This window comes from Pseudorca crassidens, chromosome 4, assembly GCF_039906515.1.
Source record: "Pseudorca crassidens isolate mPseCra1 chromosome 4, mPseCra1.hap1, whole genome shotgun sequence".
Lineage (NCBI taxonomy): Eukaryota > Metazoa > Chordata > Mammalia > Artiodactyla > Delphinidae > Pseudorca > Pseudorca crassidens.
In genome coordinates this window covers 115,235,022-115,257,297 of record NC_090299.1, presented here as the reverse complement: position 1 = coordinate 115,257,297, position 22,276 = coordinate 115,235,022, and the positions used below count along the sequence as shown (strand labels likewise).

General features: G+C 38.6%; 1 long non-coding RNA gene across 1 annotated transcript in view; it reads right to left on the bottom strand.

The window, feature by feature from the left end:
* Nucleotides 1-740: 740 nt before the first annotated feature.
* LOC137223228 (uncharacterized) overlaps nt 741-22,276 on the bottom strand; it is a 100,497-nt gene continuing 78,961 nt past the window's right edge. Inside the window, exon 3 of the long non-coding RNA XR_010942758.1 lies at nt 741-865. This is a non-coding gene — a long non-coding RNA (uncharacterized lncRNA). The remainder of the gene's footprint in view (nt 866-22,276) is intronic.

The following is a 22,276-nucleotide window of genomic DNA, read 5'->3' as shown; positions in this document are numbered from 1 at the left end:
ATATCCCAGGATACACTCATAGTACAGCAAGGTTCTCCAATATTTTAAAATGAACCTTTTTTCTTTTGTTTTCCAATGTAAAAATATTTTTGGAAATTTTGGAAGGGCTTTGTGCCTTTCGGTGAAAGAATTTTTAAATCTCCTCAATAAACTTCTACTTAATTAAGTTTAAGGTTTATATATATTTATATATAATAGAGAGTTATTTAATATAATTTTTAAAGTTTTATACATATATAAATATATATTTATATACAACATATATACAAACATATAAATTTATATCTAATAACTTATATATACACATATAACTTGAAAAACACATGTATGATATATAAATACCATAAACAACTATATATAGATAACTAGATAGATGTCTGAATATTTATACTCAATTCTCATCACATAATTTTCCATAGCACATGTCTCTTCAGCCCTTACTGAATGTATGTAAACAGAAACTCTGTGAGGGAAAATGGTTCTGGAAGGATGCAGGACTTTCAACCAAAAGCTGACAATGCAATGAAAACTTATTCTGATGAAAAAGAAAAGTTAGCTGAATAAGGAGTGTACACTAATAAACTTAGGTTTAAAACATCATGTACAAAAAATGAAAATAGAAAGAGGACATATAACCTAGAAGGAATTTTTCTAATCACACAAAGCTGAAGGAATATTGTTTTGAAAGCTAAAATCCAGAACTAATTGAGTATTGGGAAAAAGTCTGTAGACAAAATGTGCTTGTTTAAGCTGTGTTTATTGTCACAAGAACAAAGAAAGCATCATCGCCAACTCACTGTGTGAAGTCAGAGTTATTCAACCCTTATTTAGTTTCAGTCTTCTCTATCGGAGCATGACCTTCACTCTGGAAAGGAAAGTGCCAATGCTGTTTAAGAAGAATTAAAGCCCCAAAAATGTGAAGGACAGTAAGGACACAGCCAGCAGTTTTAAATAAATTCAAGTTTCAGGACCCAAAATAATTATATTGAAAAGACCACAGTAGTGATCCCACACCCATGGTCAAAACTTGAGAAATTTTGAGAATAGGAAAGACTCCCAGGAACCAGATGGGAACAATTGTCTATATTTCTAAAAAAAAAAATGAAATGGAATTCAGGAAACATTTTATATTGAACCTCAGGATAATTGGTGTGCAAGCATTAGAAAGTGAAAATAAACTGATAAACCGAACTAGCCTCATTTCCTCTGGGATTACTAGACTGATAAGCAGGTGGGTGCCAGAGGTTTATTCTATCTTGATTGCATCAGAGCATTTAATAAAATGTCTCAGATCTTTGTATTCAAGATAGAGAAATATGGGCTGAATGAACTAGAATATGCAGGATCCATAGCTGTTGAACAGTGTTAATGAAGTAACAGAAGGAAGCTGGTATGAGGAGTGCAGGGACAGGAATCTGTGTGCAGTATTATCTTCTTGAAAGATCTATCTCTTGAGCTGCAGGTGGTCCAGAGAGAGAAGAGAGGCTAGCACCGCATGAAGCTACCTGCCTCGTCACATTTACATAAGAGCTGGTTGATGGGTCAAAAGTAATAAGATAAAATGTATTAGATATAGGGGAGGAGCTTCAAGATGGCGGAAGAGTAAGACGCGGAGATCACCTTCCTCCCCACAAATACATCAGAAATACGTCTACATGTGGAACAACTCCTACAGAACACATACTGAACGCTGGCAGAAGACCTCAGACCTCCCAAAAGGGAAGAAACTCCCCCACGTACCTGGGTAGGGCAAAAGAAAAAGCAGAGACAAGAATAGGGACGGGACCCGCACCTCTGGGAGGGAGCTGTGAAGAAGGAAAGGTTTCCACACCCCTTCGTGGGCGGAGACTGCGGGTGGCTGAGGGCGGGAGCTTCGGAGTCACAGAAGAGAGCGCAGTCACTGGGGTCCGGAGGGCAAAGCGGTGAGACTCCCGCACAGAAGATCAGTGCAGACCAGCACTCGCCAGCCCGAGAGGCTTGTCTGCTCACCGGCCGGGGCGGGCGGGGCTGGGAGCTGAGGTTCCGGCTTCGGTCAGAGCACAGAGAGAGGACTGGGGTTGGCGGCGTGAACACAGCCTGAAGGGGTTAGTGCGCCACGGCTGGCCGGGAGGGAGTCCAGGAAAAAGTCTGGAGCTGCCGAAGAGGCAAGAGACTTTTTCTTGCTTCTTTGTTTCCTGCTGCACAAGGAGAGGGGATTAAGAGCACTGCTTAAAGGAGCTCCAGAGACGGGCGTGAGCCGCGGCTATCAGCGCGGAACCGAGAGATGGGCATGGGATGCTAAGGCTGCTGCTGCTGCCACCAAGAAGCCTGTATGCGAGCACAGGTCACTCCCCACACCGCCCCTCCCAGGAGCCTGTGCAGCCTGCCACTGCCAGGGTCCCGGGATCCAGGGAAAACTTCCCCGGGAGAACACACGGCGCGCCTCAGGCTGGTGCAACATCATGCTGGCCTCTGCCGCCGCAGGCTCACCCCGAATCCGTACCCCTCCCTCCCCCCGGCCTGAGTGAGCCAGAGCCCCCGAATCAGCTGCTCCTTTAACCCCGTCCTGTCTGAGCAAAGAACAGACGCCCTCCGGCAACCTACACGCAGAGGTGGGGCCAAATCCAAAGCTGAGCCCCAGGAGCTGTGCGAACAAAGAAGAGAAAGGGAAATCTCTCCCAGCTTCAGGAGCAACGGGTTAAATCTCCATAGTCAAATCTCCCTGCATCGGTGGAATACCTGAATAGACGATGAACCATCACAAATTGCGGAGGTGGACTTTGGGAGCAAGATATTTTTCTTTTTCCCTTTTTGTTAGTGTGTATGCGTATGCTTCTGTGTGTGATTTTGTCTGTATAGCTTTGCTTTTACCATTTGTCCTAGGGTTCTGTCTGTCGGTTTTCTTTTTTTTTTAAAATATAGTTTTCAGCACTTGTTATCATTGGTGGATTGATTTTTTTGGTTTGGTTGTTCTTTCTTTCTTTCTTTTTTAATTACATTAAAAATTGTTAATAATTATTTTTTGTTTTAATAACTTTTTAATTTAATTTAATCTTTTTCTTTCTTCCTTTTTTTATTTTCTCCCTTTTATTCTGAGCCATGTGAATGACAGGCTCTTGGTGCTCCAGCCAGGTGTCAGGGCTGTGCCTCTGAGGTGGGAGAGCCAAGTTCAGGACATTGGTCCACTAGAGACCTCCCAGCTCCACATACTATCAAACAGCAAAAATCTCCCAGAGAATTCCATCTCAACGCCAGACCCAGCACCACTCAACGACCAGCAAGGTACACTGCTGGACACCCTATGCCAAAAAACTAGCAAGACACGAAAAAACCACACCCATTAATAGAGAGGCTACCTAAAATCTTAATCGGGTCACAGACACCCCAAAATACACCGCCAGACGTAGACCTGCCCACCAGAAAGACAAGATCCAGCCTAATCCACCAGAACACAGGCACTAGTCCCCTCCACCAGGAAGCCTACACAACCCACTGAACCAACCTTAGCAACTGGGGGCAGACACCAAAACCAACGGGAGTTACGAACCAGCAGCCTGTGAAAAGGAGACCCCAAACACAGTAAGTTAAGCAAAATGAGAAGACAGAGAAACACACAGAAGATGAAGGAGCAAGGTAAAAGCCCACCAGACCTAACAAATGAAGAGGAAATAGGCAGTCTACCTGAAAAAGAATTGAGAATAATTATAGTAAAGATCATCCAAAATCTTGGAAATACAATGGAGAAAATACAAGAAAAGTTTACAAGGATGTAGAAGAACTAAAGAGCAAACAAACAATCATGAACAACACAATAAATGAAATTAAAAATTCTCTAGAAAACATCAATAGCAGAATAACTGAGGCAAAAGAACGGGTAAGTGACTTGGAAGATAAAATAGTGGAAATAACTACTACAGAGCAGAATAAAGAAAAAAGAATGAAAAGAATTGAGGACAGTCTCAGAGACCTCTGGGACAATATTAAATGCAACAACATTCGAATTACAGGGGTCCCAGAGAGAAGAAGAGAAAAAGAAAGGGACTGAGAAAATATTTGAAGAGATTATAGTTGAAAACATCTCTAATATGGGTAAGGAAATAGTTAAGAAAGTCCAGGAAGCACAGAGAGTCCCATATAGGGTAAATCCAAGGAGAAACGTGCCAAGACACATATTAATCAAACTATCAAAAATTAAATACAAAGAAAAAGTATTAAAAGCAGCAAGGGAAAAACAACAAATAATATACAAGGGAATCCCCATAAAGTTAACAGCTGATCTTTCAGCAGATACTCTGCAAGCCAGAAGGGACTGGCAGAACATATTTAAAGTGATGAAAGAGAAAAACCTACAACCAAGATTACTCTATCCATCAAGGATCTCATTCAGAGTTGACAGAGAAATTAAAATCTTTACATACAAGCAAAAGCTAAGAGAATCCAGCACCACCAAACCAGCTTTACAACAAATGCTAAAAGAACTTCTCTAGGCAGGAAACACAAGACAAGGTAAAAACCTACAATAACAAACCCAAAAGAATTAAGAAAATGGTAATAGAAACATACATATCGACAATTACCTTAAATGTAAATGGATTAAATGCTCCAACCAAAAGACATACATGGCTGAATGGATACAAAAACAAGAGGAGAAGACTCAAATGAATGGAATTAGAAACGAAAAAGGGGAAGTAACAACTGACATGGCAGAAATACAAAGGATCATGAGAGATTACTACAAGCAACTATATGCCAAAAAAATGGACAACCTGGAAGAAACGGACAAATTCTTAGAAATGCACAAAGTTCCAAGACTGAACCAGGAAGAAATAGAAAATATGAATAGACCAATCACAAGTACTGAAATTGAAACTGTGATTTTAAATCTTCCAACAAACAAAATCCAAGGACCAGATGGCTTCACAGGCAAATTCTATCAAACATTTAGAGAAGAGCTAACACCTATCCTTCTCAAACTCTTCCAAAATATAGCAGAGGGAGGAACACTCCCAAACTCATTCTACGAGGCCACCATCACCCTGATACCAAAACCAGACAAAGATGTCACTAAAAAAGAAAACTACAGACCAATATCACTGATGAACATAGATGCAAAAATCCTCAACAAAATACTAGCAAACAGAATCCAACAGCACATTAAAAGGATCATACACCATGATCAAGTGGGGTTTATCCCACAATTGCAAGGATTCTTCAATATACACAAATCAATCAATGTGATACACCATATTAACAAATTGAAGGAGAAAAACCATATGATCATCTCAATAGACGCAGAGAAAGCTTTCGACAAAATTCAACAGCCATTTATGATAAAAAACCCTCCAGAAAGTAAGCATAGAGGAAACTTACCTCAACGTAACAAAGGCCATAAATGACAAACCCACAGCCAACATTGTCCTCAATGGTGAAAAAGTGAAACCATTTCCCACTAAGATCAGGAAGAAGACAAGATTGTCCACTCTCACCACTATTATTCAACACAGTTTTGGAAGTTTTAGCCACAGCAATCAGAGAAGAAAAAGAAATAAAAGGAATACAAATCAGAAAAGAAGAAGTAAAGCTGTCACTGTTTGCAGATGACATGATACTATATACATAGGGAATCCTAAAGATCCACCAGAAAACTACTAGAGGTAATCAATGATTTGGTAAAGTAGCAGGATACAAAATTAATGCACAGAAATCTCTTGCATTACTATAAACTAATGATGAAAAGTCTGAAAGTGAAATTAAGAAAACACTCTCATTTGCCATTGTAACAAAAAGAATAAAATATCTAGGAAGAAACCTACCTAAGGAGGCAAAACACCTGTATGTAGAAAATTATAAGACACTGATGAAAGAAATTAATGATGATACAAATAGATGGAGAGATATACCATGTTCTTGGATTGGAAGAATCAACATTGTGAAAATGACTCTACTACCCAAACTAATCTACATACTCAATGCAATCCCTATCAAACTACCAATGGCATTTTTCACAGAACTAGAACAAAAAATTTCACTATTTGTATGGAAACCCAAAAGACCCCGAATAGCCAAAGCAACTTTGAGAAAGAAAAACGGAGCTGGAGGAATCAGGCTCCCTGACTTCAGAGTATACTACAAAGCTACAGTAATCAAGACAGTATGGTACTGGCACAAAAACAGAAATATAGATCAATGGAACAGGATAGAAATCCCAGAGATAAACCCACACACATATGGTCACCTTATCTTTGATAAAGGAGGCAAGAATATACAATGGAGAAAAGACAGCCTCTTCAATAAGTGGTGCTGGGAAAACTGAATAGCTACATTTAAAAGAATGAAATTAGAACACTCCCTAACACCATACACAAAAATAAACTCAAAATGGATTAAAGACCTAAATGTAAGGTCAGACACTATCAAACTATTAGAGGAAAACATAGGCAGAACACTCTATGACATAAATCACAGCAAGATCCTTTTTGACCCACCTCCTAGAGTAATGGAAATAAAAACAAAAATAAACAAATTGGACCTAATGAAACTTAAAAGCTTTTGCACAGCAAAGGAAACCATAAACAAGATGAAGAGACAGCCCTCAGAATGGGAGAAAACATTTGCAAATGAAGCAACTGACAAAGGATTAATCTCCAAAATTTACAGGCAGCTTTTGTAGCTCAATATCAAAAATACAAACAACCCAATCCAAAAATGGGCAGAAGACCTAAATAGACATTTCTCCAAAGAAGATACACAGATTGCCAACAAACACATGAAAGAATGCTCAACATCATTAATCATTAGAGAAATGCAAATCAAAACTACAATGTGATATCATCTCACACCAGTCAGAATGGCCATCATCAAAAAATCTACAAACAATAAAAGCTGGAGAGGGTGTGGAGAACAGGGAACCCTCATACACTGTTGGTGGAAATGTAAATTGATACAGCCATTATGGAGAACAGTATGGAGGTTCCTTAAAAAACTAAAAATAGAACTACCATACGACCCAGCAATCCCACTACTGGCCACATACCCTGAGAAAACCATAATTCAAAAAGAGTCATGTACCACAATGTTCATTGCAGCTCTATTTACAATAGCCAGGACATGGAAGCAACCTAAGTGCCCATCGACAGATGAATGGATAAAGAAGATGTGGCAGATATATACAATGGAATATTACTCAACCATAAAAAGAAACGAAATTGAGTTATTTGCAGTGTTGTGGATGGACCTAGAGTCTGTTATACAGAGTGAAGTAAGTCAGAAAGAGAAAAAGAAATACCATATGCTAACACATATATATGGAATCTAAAAAACAAACCAAAACAAAACAAACAAAAAAAAAAGGTCATGAAGAACCTAGGGGCAAGACGGGAATAAAGACACAGACCTACTAGAAAATGGTCTTGAGGACACGGGGAGGGGAAAGGGTAAGCTGCGACAAAGTGAGAGAGTGGTAGTATATATATGGACATATATACACTACCAAATGTAAAATAGATAGCTAGTGGGAAGGAGTTGCATAGCACAGGGAGATCAGGTCAGCGCTTTGTGACCAGCAGAAGTGTGGGATAGGGAGGGCGGGAGGGAGGGAGACGCAAGAGGGCAGAGATAGGGATATATGTATATGTGTAACTGATTCACTTCGTTATAAAGCAGAAACTAACACACCATTTTAAAGCAGTTATACTCCAATAAAACGTTAAAAAAAATTGTATTAGATATAAATGTCAACCCCAACATCTACATTCCAATGGTGTGGCCCACACACCAACCTTAAGCTAATCAGTGACCTAATAAAAGAAGTCCCATTAAATGCAGGAGTAACATAACTATCATTTCATATTTAACAAAGTTCCAGTCAACTTAATAATACATTATAAATAAAGAAAAAAGTACAAGGAGAGATAAAAGATTGCTATCCAGAAAGTCCAAGAGAGTGAAACTATTAGAATTAGTTTTAAAAACCAATGAAAGTCGTAGTACAAGATGAAGTTACAGAAATTGCATGTTTTCTTTATGTCTAAAAAAACCACTTTGAAAATAGAAGTATTTTAAAATCTCGTACAATTGTGAAAAAAGTTAAAAATAAACTATCTATGGAAAACCAAAAATAAATGGCAGGATCCATATGAAAAAAATCTAGTAAACTTCTACAAAGAGTTTTTTAAAAGATTTGAATAAGTAAAGAGATATGACATTTCTGAATGTTAATGAAATTCTAACTAAAATCTCAATCAGATGGTTTTGAACTTTAAAAGTCTAAATTAATGTGGATGAATAAAGGAGGAGGAAAATCTCATTTTAAAAATAAGCATCATGAAGCAATAGCAGTCCCATCAAATATTTTTTTAAAAATTGTAAAGCTATAATAAATAAATCAGTATGGTACTGACTTGAGAGTTGTTAGATAAATTGAAAATAATAAAGCTATGACACATAATGCGGACTGCTTCATCATTCAGGAACAAAAGACAGCTTTTTAAATAAATGGTGCTGCTGAGAGTTGTCAATTGCTTCAAAATTGAAGGCAGCCTTAAAAAGCCAAAGGGAGAGGTCTCAGAAGAAACCAAACCTGCCAGTACCTTGATCTTCGATTTTCAGCCTCCAGAACTGTGAAAAAAGAATATATACTTATATATACATTAGGATCTCAACTACGTTTGAAAATTTTCCTACACAAAAGACTGAAGGGAATATATACCAAAATGACAATGGTTGTTACCTCTGAGTGGTAGAATTATGAGTCAATATTTTTATTCTTCTTTATACTTTACCTAATTTTCAAATTGTCTACAGTGAACTTATATTGCTCCTGAAATCAGGGAGGAAATGTTGTTGCATGTGAAAGCCATCTTCAAATATGAGATCATTACACTGAGTAAACCTAGAACCAGTGAGTGAAAATTATGGGGAGACAGATCATGGTTCAATATCAGGAAGAACCAACTAACAGAGCATTCCAAATAAGTGAGGCTGAAATTACCATGTTTGGAAATGTTGAAAGAAGGTATATTATTCAGTGTTCTCCAAAGAAACAGAAACAATATGTGGAGAGAGAGAGAGGTTTATTATAAAGACTTGACTCGGGCTTCCCTGGTGGTGCAGTGGTTGAGAGTCCGCCTGCTGATGCAGGGGACGCGGGTTCGTGCCCCAGTCTGGGAGGATCCCACATGCCGCGGAGAGGCTGGGCCCGTGAGCCATGGCCGCTGAGCCTGCACGTCCGGAGCCTGTGCTCCGCAATGGGAGAGGCCACAACAGTGAGAGGCCCGCATGCCGCCAAAAAAAAAAGACTTGACTCACATAATTATGGAGGCCGGCAAGTTCCAAGATCTGCAGAATGAGTTGACAAGCTGGAGACCCAGAAGAGTTGATGGCATAGTTCTAGTCCAGGAAGCGCCAATGCTTCAGTTCTTGTCCAAAGGTAAGAAGAGCTGATGTCCCAGTTTGAAGAGGGAGGGCAATCTTCTTTACTTAGTCCACTGATTTAAATGTTAATCGTATCCTCTAAAACCCTCACAAAAACACCTAGAATAATGTTTGACCAAATATTAGGGCACCTCATGGCCCAATTAAGTTAACCATCACAGGGGAATTCCAAAATGGGATGAAGGTTTGACAGATAACCGATACAATCATTTTGCAGTGAGACTAAGGATACTAGGTCTACCAACATATTCAAGATTCTTTCCGAGTACACGAAGTGCCTCTGTTTCCAGGAAAATTGAGACTAATAATTAGTTTTAGTATCTTTATATCCAGTATCATGATATCTATGATACTTGAGAAAGTAATGGAAGGATGCAGCCTCACAGAACTCAGAAATGTTGGTGAACTTAAAAAATTAATGAAATGAAATGAGCTTTTCTGCTTGCTGCTTTTCTGAAATATTCTTATTTAAAATAAAAACATAGCAGCAACTAGGAACTGTTCAGAATTCCCCTTTGACATCATATGTACCACAAAATATACCAGATTTAGTGCTGTAAGATCTGAGTTCAGATTCCTGCTCTGTCTCTAACGCTGTGATACTGAGCAAATCAGTTAATCTCTCAAGACCTTCTTTTGCTTCAACTCTTTCAAAGTATGTTTCAAAAGCTAAAAACATGACTCTCATGCAAATATATAATGAATACATGTCAAAGATATTTTAACTCATTAATGGGGCAACCAGCAGGACGGTAAAGGTACCATCCTACCCCCAGGTGAATTAGATAATCCTGTTAAACCCTTTGACGTGAAAAGGACATGTGGTCATCTTTTTGCCTATCTCCAAATTTTGAAAAAGTTTCTTCACATCTGATTATTATGAATAATAATGTCTACCTTCCAGTTGTTATGAGACATAAGAAAACGTACATGGAAGTGCTTTGCTCTGAAAAGCACTACCCAAATATAAAATATTGTAATCATTACCAATGGCTTTCTAATTGAATCAGCCTCTGCTAAATACTTTCAACCTGCTCACTGCCTCTCCCTCTCCTCATGTTTTCCCAAACTCATCTACTAGCCATAAACCCATCGGTAACTTGATGGGTTACCACCCCCAATATCCTATCAACCACCCCCAATATCCTATCAACTACCAAGCCTTGCCTATTGACCTCCTAAATATCTCCATTTGTTTATTTATCTCCTACTTGACTTTCAAGCCTCTACTTAAATGCCACAACCCCAGGTTTTCTTTCCCAGTCTCCAGGAGGCAGATGCTCATCCCTTTACCTATTTGATCCCATGACACCCTATATTTCCCCATTCTTTGAACTTCACACTGCATGAATAAATATTTTAATTTTTTTGTCTGCATCCCCTCTTCTTTGAAGGGATGCCTCCTTTATTGTCTTGTTCTGTATTTACATGCTAGGACTTGGCATACTGTAAGAGCTCAATAAATACTTAAATATATGAATGGAATGAAAATGATCCATCCGCTAGAATAAAGTACATATTTTTTTAAAAATAAGAAGCTATCATAAAAGGATATAAGGGAAAGAAAATCATAGTTCAGGAAGGAAGGAAGATTAAGGAAAATAAAAGGAGCTGATATTTAAGACAGTCTTAAATTTTGAGAGTTGTAAAGACCTCAGAAATCATGCTGATTCCCCTACCCACTTTACACATGAGGGATCCAAAAAATTAAAGCAATTTGCCCAAAACCACACAAGTTAGTGGCAAAGCAAGGATGTCAGTCTTGGTCTTATGACTCCCTGGCACAATACCACCATGCAATGAATGTCTGCAGAGAAGAGGAGGGGAGAGGGGGAACAAACTGAGTCTCTTCTTTACTCTTAGCAATGGTGCTGACACCCAGTCACTTATTGAGTTTCAAGGTTTACAAGCTAGAGAGACAACATTCTGATTCATCGTTCCCTGGGTTCATGCCTATTCACCTTACATCTGAGTAATAACATCTCCCTATGAGACCGTGCTGTCATTTTCCTAGGAGTCCTTGAATACTCTCAATGGTCATGTGGGAAATGGAGAGTTAGGAGTTGCATTTCCACAGAAGATGCAGAGTGGCTAATTTCCTTCTTTCCTCCCCCACACACCCATTTCAAACTAATCCATCAGATCTCAGGAAAGTACAAGACATGAAACAACAAGAATAAAAGCCTTATATTAAATTCCTTGTGGGTGAACTTTGCAGATAAAGTAGAACAATCTGATTTTAGCAAGTTAAATGGTTTGCAAATCTCAATGTGCTGCACCTTTCAGATGCACCCTTATGTAAAATAAATCACCTAGTATTATCAAAACAGTATCTGGGAAATTTGCAAGTGCAGTGGAGTAAGAGGGCTTGCTTCAGAAAATCTGTATATATATATATTGAATTTATGGCAGGGGTCTCAGCCATTTGGTAAGAGACAACTAATTTTTCATTTACCAAAACCCATAATTGTGTGATAGGAATACTGAGATCAGGGAAAGGGGGACTAGAATGTAGAGGGAGGGAAGGGAAGAATAAAGGATGTTGTTATTGAGTCCCTGAGTATATAGAGTCAGAGACAAGTACAGAAAAAGATGGCTTATCACTCCCTTATGAAAATCAAGGGAAAGTAAGCTTCATAGAAAGATCGTAGGATGGGATAAGGCTGTAAGATACTCTGGTTGATATTGATCTGTTGATTGCAGACTAAATATTTTCTATGTATGTATTTGTACACATTATACAACTGCATGTATGTAAATATATATATATATATGCATTTTTGTATATACACAAACATACATAAAGGTTGTACTTGCTATACAAATAAACAAAAATGTTAGCAGTTTGCTGTTTGTAGGACATCTACCTTCAAACCATGCCTTGACTCTACCATATATTTTCCCATCATTAGTATATGTTTGAAAACAACTTGCCAGGGTTAGAACTTCAACTTGCATTTAAGAGATGAACACAAAGTAAATTGCACAATGATTAAATCTACAAGAGGTATATGGGTGTTGTGCATGTGCACAAACAAACATAAACAAACCTACATTGCTTCAATTAATGAAGGCAGCATTTACTTCAAAAATCTGTCCAATAGCAATCTCACTACTCTGTCTATGACTAGGTAGATCATACTCCCAAACAAAAACAATAATACTAAAGGAGTTTTTTTAAGCCAATTGAAAAAATTTTTAGACTTTTTAAATTCTATAATTGTAATAATAATAGCTACCATTTAGTAAATATTTCCTTCTATACTGGGAACTGTGGTTTACACAAAGCTATATCACAACAACTCAGGCATGAGACCTACTGAAGAAAAGTTAGTAATATCATCTTTATTGAAAAAGACAGTGTGTATATTACTGACTTTAACATACAATGATCACATATGAAAAATTCCCCCAATGCTGATAAGACAGAAGTTGATTTATTTTACTTACACATGTACCTGAAAAGTGCAGCACATTGCAATTGCAAATCATTTAATATACCAACTTCAGATTGCTCTACTCTTATTGCAAAGTTTAATCAGATAGTATATATTAGAAAAAATCACTCACCAGTGTTTTTATGCCATATTCTCTTAAACTCTAGTGGGGTAGGTGAATGTTTTTTCAACTAAGAGCTGAAAAATTAAGTTAATTGAGATGGCAATTTGTTTCACACAAATAATTCAAGATTAACAACATTCATTCTATAAGGCAAAGAGGCTTCTGGAAGGCTGTAAGCTCTGTATCTGGTGAGGAATCTGAAGTTGCTGAAGGTCAATAGGATAGGCAGTCAAGAAGAAAAACTGGATGCAAATTGGGGGAAAGCAGGGGCAAATTGGAACGTGTACCTGCCTCTCACATCACCTAACCCAATAATGAAGGTGACTTACTGTCTGCCTTTGAGCTGCACAGGGACCTGGCCTATAGTTCAGAGAAGCAGAAGTTGCTGATACAGACAGAGCTGTCGGAACTGGGGGCTCAGCTGCTGCCCCCACCAAGGACGTGAGCCAGCAGATCAGTCTTCTCCACAGGTCCTTCCAGCACATCAGCAACACTAGCTGACTTGCCAAGTGCAGTGGCTGCTGCTGTGTCTCTGCCTGCCAGCTCTCACCCAGCCCTTTCTACTGGTCAACCCTAATCTAGAACCACAGAGGGAAGGAAATTCTGGGAGCCATAGCTCCATCCTAGCTAAGTTGACACAGTGCAAAACCAACCTTTTGAATTAATGAGATTTTTCTTTCCTTTCTATAATAGGTTTCTGCTTACTGTGAACCACATCACTGAGCCACTTGGCATTAGGCCTTTGTGTACAGATAAAGTCAATGAGTTGGATTTCAAAGTTCCAAAACAGGTGAAATAAAAGAAAACATTTTGCTTTTGGTTCATGATTCCATTGCATTTTAGCCCAAAAGATGTTTCTCTAATAAAAAGAATTAGCTATGCATCATCTCACAACCTTGCAAACTCTACCAAAAGCAAATGCTCCTTCACATACCCACAGCAAAAGAGGAGAAATTCAGCAGTTAGGACTGGAGTAGTGAGGAAGTCAGTTTAAATGTTCACCTTTACCCTACAATTAAAAAGTCCATCTTCTTTTATATACAGTTATTTACTGTAATGTAACTTCATTACTTTAAAAGATATTATTTCATGTTAAATGTTGAGGTCTTTTAAATACAGAAGACTCAAAAATAAATGACAGCTTCTTTTTTCAAACACATTGTTAAACCCTTATCTCTATGTGATTTTTCAAAATTGTGAGGCACAAATTATCCAGAGCAGAACACTCTGAGTCTATTTTCTGGCCTGTAAAGTCAACAGTTACGGTGCTAAAGTTTAATCAATCCCATAAAATGTTACTCAGAAAGTGACCTGGTGTTATGCCTGGAGTACATCTCCTACATTAAAAAGCACTTTCAATGCAGCCAGAACAGCATTATTGAAAGAGATAACTAATAGATACCTGGACAAGGATGGGGGAAAGGAGGGTAATGGTGGGGAAGAAAAGTCAAATGGGAGAGAAGGCCACGGAAATTCCATTTTCCAGCATTTCCCTAAGGAGATGTGGTTGCATAGATGAATGCCCAGGTTGAAAAATAAAGGTCTTTTATATTATTTCAAGCAGAGAGCTCCATGAATTTTGTAGTGAAACCAGACATAGTGTGTCATTCTGGTACAAACTAGAGATGCCAGCGCATAAAGCAGGAGGAGTGCCTGAACAGAGGTCACCAGTACAAGTGCCAACTGTGGAAATTTCAGCACTGCTCACACCAATTACTATTTTTTTAAACAAATAAGGCTTTCAATAGTAATTACACAGACCAAGGAATAAACTCCTTTAGCTCTGAAATCACACACACTCACTCATTATGTGTACAGACAATGATTGTTTATTTAAGTAAGTATACATGCATAAGAACTTAAAATGTGTTTGATTTTGAAAATGCAAATGTAAAAAAGTAAAATTAATTCAAATTCTACCATTCTGGGGGCGGGGGGTGGAATACCCATAGTAAAACAGGAAAAGTGCTTCCATTTCCCATGTCTCCAATTCTGCCTCTAAGAGGTAACCTGTTTGAACAGTTGGATGTTTGTCCTTCCAGACATTTTTCTACACTTTTACAAGTAAATGCAACCAGTACGTCTTGAGTGAAAACTCAAGTGTCTCTTAGATAACCAGCCACACCTATGGTCACTTTAAGCTCCTAACAAACAAAGGCTCAAATATGTATTTAATGTGTCTAAGTAAGGTAATAATCAAAACTTCATTCTTGACGTGTAGTTCAGCTTCTCTCCTGCAGATACGTGGATGCTGCCTCAGACTAGCCTCAGGTAGAACAGCTGTTATCTGGGGAAGAGAGTATGATTGATTACTTCTCTCTTTCACCAGTCGTATTTCTACTCATCCTTCTAAACTGCATCTTCTGATCCCTCGAGGGTTACTGGGTCAGGAGAAGGGAGATGGACATCTCTTAATTGTTTATTGTTGTCAGCTGACTTTGGGCTTCCAGGCCTTCAGGAATCTAAATCTGGTCCCCCTTCCACCTATATTGTCGTGGCTCTCTCATCTGTTGTTCCCTTAATGTTGGTGAATTCATCTCTCTTCCTGCTGGTCGTGACTTCCTTCTCAGCCCCAGGAATCCAGCTATACCTGCAGTTTCTCTCTGCTGTGGTTTGACTGTTCCTCCAAGTGTTCTTGGGCAGGTCTAAGTGCTCGATCTGTGTGTGTGTGTGTGTGTGTGTGTGTGTGCGTGTGTGTGTGTGTGTGTGTGCATGCACATCTGTCTGTCTGTTTTTCTCTCTTATGCATGGCCCATATTCAGTTCATGGGGAATACATATGGATCTTCTACCCACAGGCAACCAAAGCAATAGCCTTTCCTTTGGTTTTGCTAGCAACTATCTCCCACCCTTTCTATTTCTCAGATGGAAGTCAGACCTCAGTCCACCTGGCCTCCACTTGCAGGCCACACACACCATACTTTCCAGTGGCCCTACTGAAACCCCTCTCACCACACTCAAGGTAAGGGCTGGTACCCCACAACCCCCATTCTAGAGGAAAGGAGGGGAACTTAGCACATCAGTAGGTCTCCCCAAATATCCTCTTCATAAATCCACCTTCAGTTTTCTCACCACTGAATTCTGTATATCCTCGAGGTATACAGAGGTTTAAGAATCATCCAACTTTCAGCTTTATTTTTGTAACTCCTACAGGATGGTTGGTTTTATCAGTCACTTTTTTTAGATAAAGTTATTTAATAATAAAATTGGTTCTTTAATAACCATTTAATTGGTTTATTTGTTTTTTCACTAGTCACTTTGATATCTTTCAATTTAGAATCTTGGTTGAAACTCATATTTTAACATCTCTTTTTCTTTTTTTTTTTTTGGCGGTACGTGGGCCTCTCACTGTTGTGGCCTCTCCCGTTGTGGAGCACAGGCTCCGGACGCACAGGCTCAGTGGCCATGGCTCACCGGCCCAGCTGCTCCGCGGCATGTGGGATCTTCCCGGACCGGGGCATGAACCCGTGTCCCCTGCATCGGCAGGCGGACTCTCAACCACTGCGCCACCAGGGAAGCCCTAAACATCATTTTATACCTATATATGGATGTGTATGTGCATTCATGAATGTGTGCATATATCGTAGATATAAATAAAATTATTTGTTATATTTATACTCCAGTCTTACAGAATGTTTAGGCAACGGGCATTCTGGCTAATTCGAAAATTCTCATCATTTTGAGCACAGTTGTTAAAATATAAGATGTTACAATTATTTAAATTATTTGATGCAAATAAAGCGACTTCTCATATAAGCTTTTGATTCGTCTGTTTCTTTTTAAGTTGAGTATAACTGACAAAATCCAGTTAATTCAGAGCAGGAATGAGCCAGATACAAGTTAACATAGGTTTTGCTCTACAGGTCTTTTTTAAAACTCTTCCTCCCCTCTTTTTCTAAACATATCAAATGTATTTTTGTTGTTGTTGTTGTCGTTGTCACGAAGCCAGCAACAAACTTCGGTTCATGGTCTGATCACTCTGAAGAAAGCCTCTCCCCAGCATTTGAGTTCCCTGAAATGTTATACAAGAGAGAAAAAATATTTTCCTAACTTTTAAGAAACTCCATCTAGGACTTCCCTGGCGGAGCAGTGGTTAAGAATCCTCCTGCCAATGCAGGGGACACGGGTTCGAGCCCTGGTCCGGGAAGATCCCACATGCCACGGAGCAACTAAGCCCACGTGCCACAGTGCTTTAGAACCCATGAGCCACAACTACTGAGCCCGCATGCCACAACTACTGAAGCCCACGTGCCTAGAGCCCGTGCTCCGCAACAAGGGAAGCCACCGCGCAGTGAGAAGCCCATGCGCCACAACAAAGAGTAGACGCTGCAACTAGAGAAAGCCTGCGTGCAGCAACGAAGACCCAACGCAGCTGAAAATAAATAAATAATTAATTAATTTAAAAAAGGAAAAGAAACTCCATCTATTTCTGTTTTCATCATGGAAGATAACTATAGTTCTCTCTAAATAAATAAATAAATTCGTAATTTTTCAACTTCTTACAGTGTGCTCATTTGCTGCCTTTAATACAAAGAACTAGCAACTTCCCTCCTATAACCCCAGGAGCAGAAGGGATACTGGCAACCTACATAATATTCTGCTCAAGAATGTTTTAAGGCATCCTAAAGGAAACATTCTCCAACAAAGTCTGTTTCGTTATGTATTCAATAACCATATGTTCGTTTCCATGTGGATAATGTGCAGCATAATAGATACCTGCAATGATTCAAGGAGAAGGCAATTATGGACTCAAGGGGCTTTTACTGATTAGACTCTGAATGGCTCAAACATGACCAGAACTCCAATTGGGCATTATTAAAAGTTTGCTTTGATTCTTGGGTATTTGCTCTTTTGTGCATCACTAGCTTCTAAAAAGCACACACACTACCTTCCACGTTCAACGAATGCTATGATTAGTTATGATCCAAAACCACAATGTCATTTTACATTTTGAATAAACCTTACTAAACTTGCCCCCAGTTTAATACTTTTCACACATGAAATCATAACTTTAATTCAAAATAAATCCTCTGAAACATTTACAGGACAGTAAATATGAGTCTAATGAATGGATACATAAAAAAAATGAACAAAGCAGTCCTACAACGCAGGTAGATAAAAGAAACCTGAAAAGTAAAATGGGAAAATACATTCCTGGGCAATTCTTCTGCCCCAGAGGAAAAAAGGGGGGGAAAAAAAAGTTAAACCACAATAATAATCTTATCACTTGTTATAGAAAATTCTAACATCTCGCAAAAGCCTGTATAGTGGGTGTGGGTAGAGGATCATTAATCACAGATAAAGCTATTGAGGTTTAGAGAGCTTATCTTTTCCCTAAGTTCATATAATTACTAAGACTTGTTCATTCAACATATATTTAAGTGCCAGGCACCTAGAAGTAAAATAACGTGATAGAATAGAGAGTAAGAAAACTGCTGTATATTGAGTGATAAGTGAAGGTCTCTCTAGAGTGGTAACATTTAAGCTGAGATCAAAAAAAAAGAGAGGGTCAGCCAAGAGAGATCAACAGAAAAAACACACCAAGGAGAAGCCATGGGTGCATAGGCCCTGAGGTGGGACAGAATTGGTGGGTTCAAGAACTAAAAGCAAGCTAGTGGGCTGGAGAGACTGAGTAAGGAGTTCTGGGGTATAGCCACCAATGATCCCTGCCTTTGGCATTCATACCTATCTACAGTGCTCTCCCACACTGTACCAGAGTCAGCCTGTATCACTAATGGTATACAGCAGAAATGACGGTATGTCATTCCTAAGGTTAGGTTATAAAAACTGCAGCCTCCATCTCTCTCTCTCTCTCTCTCTGTCTCTCTCTCTCTCTCTCAGATCATTCACTCTGGGGGAAGCCAGCTGTCATCTCATGATCTCACCCAGGCAACCTATGGAGAGGCCCATGTGCCACGGAATTAAGGCCTACCAATAATATGTGAGTAAGCTTGGAGACAGATCTTTCAGTACCAGTCAAGCCCAACAAAACTGGCTGATATCTTGACTGAACTAGAACGACCCAGTTTAGCTGCTCCTGGATTCCTGACTCAGAAACTGTGAGGTAATAGATGTTTGTTATTTTAAGCTGTCAATTTAGGGTAATTTATTACACAGCAATAGATACATGTAAGTCCAAACTTAGTTCACACCCCACCTTAAATAGCCATCCTGTAGCCACTCTTGGGGGCTAGGGGAAGGTACTCTGGCTGTGTGGCCTGCCTACAGGAAAACAGACCAGAGAAGAGACCAGCAGAAATCCTGGAAGTAGGTCAGAGGCTTTTTGGGCAGGAATCCCAGGATTTCATGTACCTGGTGCATGGTCTAAAAGACAAAGCATGGCTCTTTGTGGGCATACCTATTGATTCTGCAGACTCTTCACCCCATTGAGGGGGGTATAGCTGGAGAAAAGCCTTATAGCTGGAGAAAGGGGCCCTCATGGCTAGGTCAAAGCACAGAACTGCAGGATTCCCTTTAAACAAGTAAAAATCGTGTTTTATCATAAGGTTTCTAGGATATCCCACAGAACTCCAGAGAAAAGAAATGCACCAGCCATCAAGAAGCACCTGGAACCAGAGGTTCACAACACTTTCAGTTGTCTCTCTCCATCTCTGATCTATGCGATCTGCTTTGCATTTGCTGTATTTATCACTTGCCCTCTCCCTAGACTCACTTTTCCTATTTTCTGGTCAATATAGCAGAAAACAAGGTCACTAGGATTGTCAGCCACCAAAGAGAATGCTCTGATTGGCCCATCTTGGGCCAGATTCCAACTCTTGGACTAATCAACTAATTTGGAGATAGAGTTATATTGTACTAATACATGGCGATAATGGCTGTAAACTTGAGTACTGAATGGAAGAGGATTTCCTAAAGGAAAGGAGTTCTTCTTTTATATGTGCTCACCGTGTTCTTATAAGGTAGAATTTAATTATCAAGATCATGAACAAATTAAACAGTTTAAATAACTGAATGTTTTCACAAATAAAATTAAAGCAAATAAAAAATATCCTGAAATACTGGCAAGAAGTCTTCAGGAGACTAGAGAGATAAAGAGAATAGAGCAGGGCTGTGCATACAATTTAACAGGCTGTACAATGCTCACCTTCTAGAATACATCATTCATTATGACCCTATACTGCAGCCCCAGTCAATGAAATGTTTAGAGGAAAAAAACTGGCTTTCTGTGGCAGAGATTGCTTGGTCATGGATCATGAGTTCTTGGTATATAAGTCATTACATTTTTTAAAAAGCCTATATTTTCAAATTTTCTAAAATAGTCTGCATATTCTGGATAAATGTATCCAAATGACTGTTATTCAAATTATTTGCTAATTTAGATTTACATAAAGCTACACACACAACTTTTTCCATATCAGCCTAAAACAAAAATAGAGTACTAATGTAAATGAGAAACAATCAGAATATCCATCTTTTTGGTCTTTTTCAGAGACAAGGCAGAAATTTCTTGAGAGGAAATGCCATTGACTCATCTTTGTAATGTGAGCTGCAGAAGGATGGACTTCATGCATTAAATTCTTCAGAAAGTCAAAGTAATTCACAGAAAACATCAATTACCATGAAGTTACAGAGAAAGTTTGTATATTTTAAAGAAAGTTAATTGGAGAAGTTGGTCTCCTCCTGGGAAGTTTAACCATGTAATCTCAAATAATTCACTGGAAACTAACTCAGCAGAACCCTCAGTTATCAAGACATTTCCCAATACTAAACTTGCAAGACAGGAAAAAATGAATCTTAGGAATATAAAATGTAACAAAATTTATTCATAAAAATAATTTCCTTTCCACCGATATTAACCTCTTATGTAGCCCGCCCACGTGTACCATGTTTTGAACGATTTTGTGTTCAAAGTTGTAATTATTAAATATTATTTAATATTTATTAGTCAATGATTTAGTTATCATTCTGAGTTTCTGATTTACCATTTAACAAAATTATGGTCAAAAACAAAGAATCTAGTATGTCAGTTAATCTGGACAACCTCATTGAAGTTAATATATAATTTCTGTTATTTTTTTTACGGTAGTGAAAATAATTCACTGATGCCCGTTATTACATTTGAGCCTATTAGAGTTCAAGGATCTTAGTCTAGTAACCAGAGCTCTAAAATTATCATAAATTAAATTTACTCTTCAAAACTTATATCCATAATTATATATCAAAAAATTATATATTGAAAATGTTCAAGATAAAGACCATAATGTAATATCTGAATGATCAAAATTAAAATTTTTCACCACACCAAAAAATATATTTGCAAAGCGCCTTAGTAAGCAAGGAATACAAAAGCATAATGCATTCTCCCAATGAGCTCAGAGGACACTGAGAGTTATATTTATTCATTTATCTAACCAGCAAACAGTGGATACCACTTATGCACCAGGCTTTGTTAATGCTTTGTTAAATCTCTGCCCTCAAAGTACTCACTAACCAGTAGAGGGAGGAAAATAAGTGCTACAATAGGTACTGATGTAGAGAGGATTAGAGGCATGAGGGCAGGAGTAATCAGCAACACTTGGAGTTTTAGGAAATTCATTATAAGAAGGTGATATGAACAGAAAAAGTAGAAGATACTATACATATGGAATTTGAGTAGGATATTCCTGGTGATAGGAAAATGGCTAGTGAAGAAACTAAAAGACTATCACAGCCTGGCATGCTTGGAGAACTGCAAGCTGGATATCAGTAATACGATAAGATGGGAGCAGGAGAAAGGGTACAGCAAGCGATAAGAATAGGAAAGTTTACAAAGTAAAGCATATACATTTTAAATTTTGATGTAAGGTAGAATATTGTCAAAGGTACTGCAGACTTAGTTTCCTAGACAATGGAAATCTATTGTAGATATTTAAATAAGTAACTGACATGATTGCTATCTTGTATTTTCTAATAAAATAAAAGTAAATTAAAACCTTTGATACCAAAACCAGAGAAGGAGAATACAAAAAGAAAACTACAGAACCAGAAATCTCATGAACATAGACACAAATTTCTCAAAAAAAAAAAAAAAAAGAAAGAAAGAAAAAGTAAATTGAACCCTACAATACATAAAAAGAATCAGGACTTCCCTGGTGGCACAGTGGTTAAGAATCCCCCTGCCAGTGCAGGGCACACAGGTTCGAGCCCCGGTGCGGGAAGATCCCACATGCCACGGAGCAACTACTCCCGTGCACCACAACCACTGAAGCCAGTGCACCTAGAACCCGTGCTCCGCAACAAGAGAAGCCACTGCAGTGAGAAGCCCATGCACCACAACAAAGAGTAGCCCGCACTCGCAGCAACTA